We start from the raw sequence: 7,915 nt of genomic DNA, 5'->3' as shown, positions 1-7,915 counted from the left end.
AAAATCAGACCCAACAGTCACCGGAAATTGACAGACATACGGTGACTTGTTTGTTCTCATCAATGCTCTAATACCATGTGAGAAATATATAAGAAAAATATTATTGAATTGTGTATCTAAATAGTTACATTGAGACCCTATTTATAGACACTACATTGGAATCCTTTTCCAACTAGAATTCCTATTCTTATTCCTATTCCTATTTCTATTCTAAGTAGGAAATACTTATTTCTATTCTAACAGATGTCAAACATGATTGTTAGTTAAATTATAATCCTAGATCGATTCATCCATTGATTGTGTAAACATCTATCTTTTCTTAGTTAATTGTTTTTTAGTTATTTTATCTTATTTTTAGTTTAGTTAATATATTCATCTTTTGAAAATCCTCCCCTCAAATAAATAATTAGAATTTAATATAATTTTAGTAAGAATAATTAATTGACAAGTCATTTGGGTTCGATAATCCGGTTCTTTTAAGAGCCACTATATTACTTGTGTGACCGCATACACTTGCGTGTGCAATTGGAAGCAACATAGGTGTCAAACACAGTACACGTATGATACTTGTATTACAATTTCAAACATAAATTTTTAATACCTCCGTCCAACAATAGTTGTCCCCTATACTATTTTGGAATGTCCAACAATACTTGTCCACTTTATGAAATCAATAGATAATTTTACACTTAGTTCCTAATTTACCTTTATCATTGATTATAGTCATTTCACTATTACATTTTTCAAGACATTGTATTTATTATATTCAAAGGGTGATATAGTAAAATTATCCTTCTATTTATAGTTTTTTAAGAAGAGTACAAAGTCAATAGTGGACAAGTATTGTTGGACAGAGAGAGTACTTTAAGAATTCAAGATTTTGATATAAGATTAAAATTAAACATTCTACAAAAAAAAAATATTCAGCTCTCCAAAATCTTGTTGAAAATTCAATTAAGGTCCTTAGAAGTAACCTCTCAAATGACTAATCACCGCAAAAGAGATACGAGGAATGGTCACCCAAGTCTTCTCCTATACCCTTTCAATGGAGAATCCACTCCTTAGTTGTCGCAATGCCGCCAGTTCTCTAGGCACTTCTTGAAGGCAAGCAATGCAACAACAAACATCCTTCCCTTTGTTCTAAAGGACATTCTCATCAATTACACGGTTTGCTGCCCAATTGACTCGGTTTTGTCAAAATATCTCATCACTAAAAATTCAAGGCATCCCTCTCCCAAAACGGTCATGAAAATAGGCGTAGAATCAGGGAGTGCAGCTAGAATGGCCACTAAAATTAAGCACAATGCTCTGAAACAGCATTGGTAGAAACATTACCGTCAGAATAGTCACTAGGTATAACAGTGACACCACTGGGAAAGACTCCAAAAGATAAAAGTGGTAGAGTGTCATTCCATAAGTGGGATTTGCGGAGGGTAGAGTGTACACATACCTTACCCCTACCTCATAGAGGCAGAGAGGCTGTTTCTGAAAGACCCATGGCTCAAGTGCATCAAATCAAAATAGTTATGAACAAGGAAATATTGAAATGAAGAAAACATGGAACCTATGAGGGAGTATAAGATTATTAACCCATGAAAAAATCCTCCTAGGCACATATCCCAAGACTCTCCTCTAAAGACCCTTTTGGTCCTTTAGTCTCATCCCTCTGTGGTTTCTGGCCCTCCGGAATCCTTCTTCTCTCTCTTGTTTTTTCTTACTCAACCTTTTCTTATCTATAGAATATCATATCTACTTCAGATTAGGGGGAAATCTTATGATCTCACAGAAACTAACTCTCTCTCAGAGACATGGTTCAAATAGGTTGAAAGTTATATTACATCATGAAAATGGTGCTATTTAAAGTGGCAATATGGTGGCTCTACAGAAGACTCAAGAAGGTTTCAGATGTCAGGGGGAAGAGATTTAAGTCTTAGCAAGGCAGAGAGTGAGACATTTCAACCAACATTTGTTGCTCCCTCAAGTTCAATAAATTGGGAAGATACACTTCTATCATCAAGTTCAACCAACATTTGTTGCTCCCAGGCATCGTAGGCTTTTAAGAATTGCATAGCCAATGTTTTAAGACCACTTCGACCTTTATTAATCCCCACGTGCCCTTCATGTGCCACTTCTCTTTGCTTTCCTGAATTAATTGGGCTAAATGGACCATTCATTAAAAGACCCACACTAGGTTTTGGGCCTAGGTCAGTATTGCACAATATTTTCAAGCCCAAATTCGGATCAGGGATTTTGGCAGCCACCCCACGTGTCTCAGCCCTAGCACGTGGCTGGGCAGCTTTATCTGTCCCCTCTCTTACTAAAACAGAGTTCTCTTCTAAAACCTCTAGTCCGCGACTGGTTGACTGCTAGGTAAAAACCATCTGAGGCTGAGTTTGAATTTTATCTTCTCCGGCAGCCACTCTCACTGATGCTTCAGTCCATAATTGCATCGTGTATTGGAAAGAGCTGTCGTCAATCGTCACTTCCTTCGGCACGCAAGAGCCATCACCATTAGTTTTGATTCTCGCCCATTTGAGGTGGTTTCGGAGGTGAGTCTCCTCTTCCGTTTCGACCCCGCCTCCACAAAAATTACCGATGGCTTTGAATGTTTTTTGTGCCCAGAGATGCAACGGCAGACCTACCACTCTAACCCAAGTAGATTTGGGTCGGCCATAATCCGCCGATGTACCTATTGTCTGACTCCACCACTGCATTTTGACCGAAAAATTCTTCCACACCAGTCACCTTCTACCACTTGTTCTGCAGTGGTTTTGGATGCAAATTCGAATAGGAAAATTCCCTCCCCCATTTCGTAAATATTCAGACCATGAATCTGCTTCCAAAGATTATTAGCCCATTTCCTGACCTCCGTAAGATTTGGAGTCTCACCTTTACTAACCATAAATTTGCCCACCAAACTCTTCTTTAATACATCACTCTGGGAATTTATGTCCTCATAAATGCAAATTTTGTCCCCCCTTTTAACCGTATTCACTGTTTGTGTGTTTTTCCTCCCCTCGTTCCCCTATTTAATGCTTCTTAGCATATTCGCATAGGGAATGTTGTTGTCAACCAGTCTATGCTTCTCTAAGTTCCCCCCACGTTTGTGACTACTAATGAATCTCCCAACTTTCTCTGCAATTCCTGTCCAGCCTGAGTTAAGAGTTAACTCCGATATAATGATGACTGCCCTTCTTCTACCTCTGACGTTTATCAAGCTTATATATCTGCCAAACTTGTTAAAATTCATGGAGCAGTAGATTTCTGAAAAGGCATCTTTTTTCTTCCATCTTCTAACTGAGTTACCCTTTGATTTGGAAGCTTCTCGCAAGGTCCAAGAAATCCATTCCATATCCTTACCATTGAATGTTGTTCTTGTCATGGACTTCCTGTTTCTTTCTGTCCAGTCATACCAATCTCCTATTATACTTGAGGTTCTTGCAATATCGTATGATTTGAATCCCACCGCGAAATAAATGATGTCGTCCATCGAATGCTTGGCTGAGTTTGAAAGAGAAGGGAAAGAAAGAGAAAGAAGAAGCGAGAAGGTGTTCCAGTGATCGGAAGAGATCACCGGATATAGATGAAGGAGAAAGTTAGGAAGTTAGTTCTCAGGTGACCTACCGAAAAGAGGGATCTCTCTCCTAGGAAGTAGGAGAGAGAGGGTTTTTGGGAAAAGTGCATGAGAGCATTTTCCTTTTCATAAAACTCAAACTTGGAAAGTATATGCAGTCCTTTTGGAGTTCACAAGATCATTGCAAAGATGCTAGCAGAAAGACGGAAAAAGGTAGTGAGCAAACTGGTTAACAACCATCAAAGGGAGACAGATCATAGATGTTGCTCTTATAGCCTGTGAATGTGTGGATTCCAGACATAAAGGCAATGATCCAGAAGTTATTACAAACTTGACATAGAAAAGGCATTTGATCATGTCAACTGGGACTTTCCTACTGCGCATTCTCGAGAAGATGGGTTATGGAGTGAAATGATTGAAATGGATTTGTTTTTGCATAAAAACTGCCAGGTTCTCAATACTGGTGAATGGAGAACTTGTGGAGTTTTTTCTTTCTGAAACAAGTCTCAGACAGGGTGACCCACTTTCACCTTTCCTTTCCATTATTGCCAGAAAAGGCTTCAATAGCATAATGAAGATTGCAGTTCAGAAATAGGTGGCTGAATGGCTTCAACATAGGCAGCAGGTTGGGTGAAGACATAAAAAGTTTCCACTTACATTTATGTTGATGACACTGTCATCTTCTGTGATGCTGAATTTGAACAAATATGCTAAATCAGGATGATCCTCTTACCTTTTGAGGCAACCTCTGGGATAAGTGTAAATTGGAATAAGAGCAGCTTATTCCCTATCAATGAGGTGGCCCATATGGAAGGATTGGCCAGCATTCTGGGATGCATGATAGACCATCTACCAACAATATATTTGGGCATGCCCTTGAGAAATAAGCGCAAGAAACTGAAAATATGGGATGAGATGGCAGAAAAACAGAGAAGAAGGTACCAAAATGGAAATCACTAAACTTATCACTCAGAAGGAGATTGACTTCGACAAATCCTGTTCTAGATTCATTGTCTATCTATGTAATGTCTCTATTCCCGAATCCTTCTAAAGTGGAAGAAAGGTTGGACAAATTAAAAAGAAATTTCTAGTGGCAGGGCAACAAGGAAGGCAATGGTTTCCATCATCTGGTCAAATGGGAGATTGTCCAACTAAGCAAAGACTCTGGGGGTCTTGGAATCAGGAACCTTGCACTTATAAGTATCTAATGATGAAAGGGCTATAGAGATGTGTTGATGAAGAACAGGCACTTTGGAAGAAAGTGATTCAGTTCAAATATGGCCAAGACAGTCATTGGGGTACCAATTTAGTGACCACTACTTATGGTGTCTCAGTATGGAGGTCTATTGCAGCCCTTTGGCCCACTTTCTCAAACAATTCTTGTTACAAAATTGGCAATGGCAGCAAAGTTCCCTTTTAGAGGGATGTCTGGAATGGACAGGAGACATTGATGAGCACCTATCCAGCTCTGTTCTCCCTATGCAGCAATGCTGAAACAACTGTGGCTGACAATTGGTCCCCTCAAGGTTGAAAAATCTGCTTCAGAAAGGTAGAAATGGTAGCAAGAATGCTTCAAGACGTTAGCTGCTACATAGGTATATAATGCAATCCCTGATACTATCATCTGGAAACATGACACTGATGGCAAATTCTCTGGAAACAAGTTCTACAACAAGGAGATACCGGAACAGCCAGGTTGTAAGACAGGGCCATGGAGGCAGGTTTAGAAAATTCAGATCCCAATAAAAACCAAATGCTTCTCCTGGCTGGTGACAAGGAAATCATGTCTGACTCATAGAGAGGCTAATGAGTAAGGGGATGCACTCAGCATCTAGATGCTTGCTGTGTGGGGAAGCAGAGGAGACAAACAACCACCTCCTCTTACACTGCAAAATCACTTCTCAGCTATGGTACATTTTCTTCAGTTTTTCACATATTCATTGGTCAATGACTGAACATACTGCAGACCTTCTGAGCTGCTGGATCAGAAGAGGGGGAAGCAAAAGCCAAAAGAAATGGTGGAGAATAATCTCAGCTTGCATATAATGGACAATATGGGGGGGAGAGAGGGAAATGGGAGATGTTTTGAGGATAAATTCACTTATCAAATGGAATTGTATTAGTATCCTTTACTTTTGGTGTAAATAAGATCTTGTAAATGATGCAATTCAAATAGTAGATTTGTTAGGCTCCCTATATTAGTTCTAAGACTCAGCTTTTGAAGGTCGCTGGCATACTGCTGAAGAATACAACATTACCAGTTTTTAAAAAAAAAAACATGCCAACAAATAAGGAAAGCAATACAAAGCATACAGAAAAAGAACAATAACATCATACGGTAACAGATATAAAAACAAGAAATTACATGAATAAGGCTAATACTACGACATATACGATGCTCCAGACCACCACCAAGCCTAATCCCACTGAAAAGCGAGACAACAATCAACTACCTACTAACTTTTTACCCTAATCTGCGACTTTCAATGCCTCCTATCTAAGGCCATGTCCTTAGTATAATGCAGTTGTGTCATGTCCTGTCTAATTACCTCTCCTCACTACTTCTTCACCCTACCTCTACCCCTCCTCGTACCCACCATATCCAACCTCTCACACCTCCTCACTAGGACATCTGCGCACATTCTCTTCACATGCCAAACCATCTCAACCCCACCTCCCTCTTCTTGTCCACCACGGAGGTCACTCCCACCTAGTCCCGGGTATATTCATTCCTAATTTTATCTCTTCGAGTATGCCTACGCATCAATCTTAGTATCTTCATTTCTGCAACTTGCATGTTCTGAACATGAGAGTTCTTGACTAGCCAACACTCTGCCCATACAACAAAGTTAGTCCAACCACCACACTGTAGAACTTACCTTTGAGTTCTGGTGGTACCTTTTTATCATACAAGACTCTGGATGCAAGCCTCCATTTCATCCACCCGCACCAATACGATGTGTGACATCATCATCGATCTCTCTATTTCCTTGGATTAAAGATCCAAGAGATATAAGAAGGGTGAAAAGAGAAATACATCTGTCGAATGGGCAGCCAACAGGCGAAATCTACTTCATTTCGTCTCTAATAAGATTGCAGAGGCTCTGACATCATGTGAGAAAATAAGAGAAGAAAAGAAATATAGAAATGATTTAATGAACTAATGAATACAAGATGCACCAAATTACAAGTGTCAAATACAATACATCTGCTATTTTTCAAGAGTGGGATGATATCCAACTTGGCAAAATAACACTATGTAACTTTTACATTCCATTTCTAAGTTCTAACACACTAACACAAAACTCAACATATTGGCAATCATAACCAAAGCATTCAAATAGATTAAAAGCTTCAAATCCCATGTGTTTGCCATGTAAAACACTTTGGGGTCGTTTGGCAGGGTATATAAGAAAAGTGTTGAATAGGGTGCATCAGTAATGTTGGTATTACTTGTGGGCATTAGTTGTGCTGCGATTATTTCTTATGCATTGTTTGGTTTGATGTATTAAAAAATGTATTACATAATTTCTAAAAAATTGTTTGTTCACAAAAACACCCTCCATAAAATATAGTGGAAAGGATGTGGAAAAGGTTTTGAGGGGCATATGTCTTTAACCATGCTAATGCATGCATTAAAACCCCTTGCATAGCTAATACCATAATTTTTCATGTATTAGTTATGCATAGCATAATACCAGACAAAGTGTATAACTTATGCTTGCATTGGTTATACATAGGTTGAAAACGTGTATCAAAAAATATATTAATAATATACAAAGTTAATGCATGCATTATTTTTTTTCTAATGCATCCTACCAAACAACTTTATTCTCTTTTGAGTTTGTCAATGGTGAATTGGTGATCCATCATCACCCCTGTTTCTTTCCCACTCTTAATCATTCTACCTAGAACTTTAACTCCAATAACTAGTTGTACTCTATTCGATCTAAAAGACCGGTTAAAGTGACAATCCAACTATAGTAGGCATTCTCTTTTGTAGAAGACATCTGGAACTGCTTCCTCACTATGTTTAGTCTACACTAGGTCTTTCCCCAGAACATCAAGGAAGCCTACTCTAGTTGGATTTTTGGAAAGTTGATAAAACCATCAAGAAGATCTTGTAACACCCCGTATTCGAAACAGACCAAAAATACAGATTTCGAAAAGTTGAAGGTGCAACTTACGGTCACCATCCATGGACCGTAGGTCAGACCACGGCCCGTGCTGGTGGTCCGTGGTTCACCACTGCAACCCCTCCCAGACCCAGCTCAAAAAATTGGCTAAGTCCCGACTCACGGACAGACCCACGGTCCATAGATCAGACCACGGTCCGTGGTC

The 7,915-nt window shown here is 39.2% G+C and overlaps 1 protein-coding gene across 2 annotated transcripts in view; it reads right to left on the bottom strand.

Moving 5' to 3' along the window:
• LOC102579913 (vacuolar protein sorting-associated protein 18 homolog) overlaps positions 1–7,915 on the bottom strand; it is a 68,217-nt gene that overhangs the window by 38,227 nt on the left and 22,075 nt on the right. The window lies entirely within an intron of this gene.

The sequence above is a fragment of the Solanum tuberosum genome, unplaced genomic scaffold (assembly GCF_000226075.1).
Source record: "Solanum tuberosum cultivar DM 1-3 516 R44 unplaced genomic scaffold, SolTub_3.0 scf00360, whole genome shotgun sequence".
NCBI classification, from domain to species: domain Eukaryota; kingdom Viridiplantae; phylum Streptophyta; class Magnoliopsida; order Solanales; family Solanaceae; genus Solanum; species Solanum tuberosum.
The sequence above is the reverse complement of the archived record's forward strand: the minus strand, read 5'-3'. Positions and strand labels throughout refer to the sequence as shown.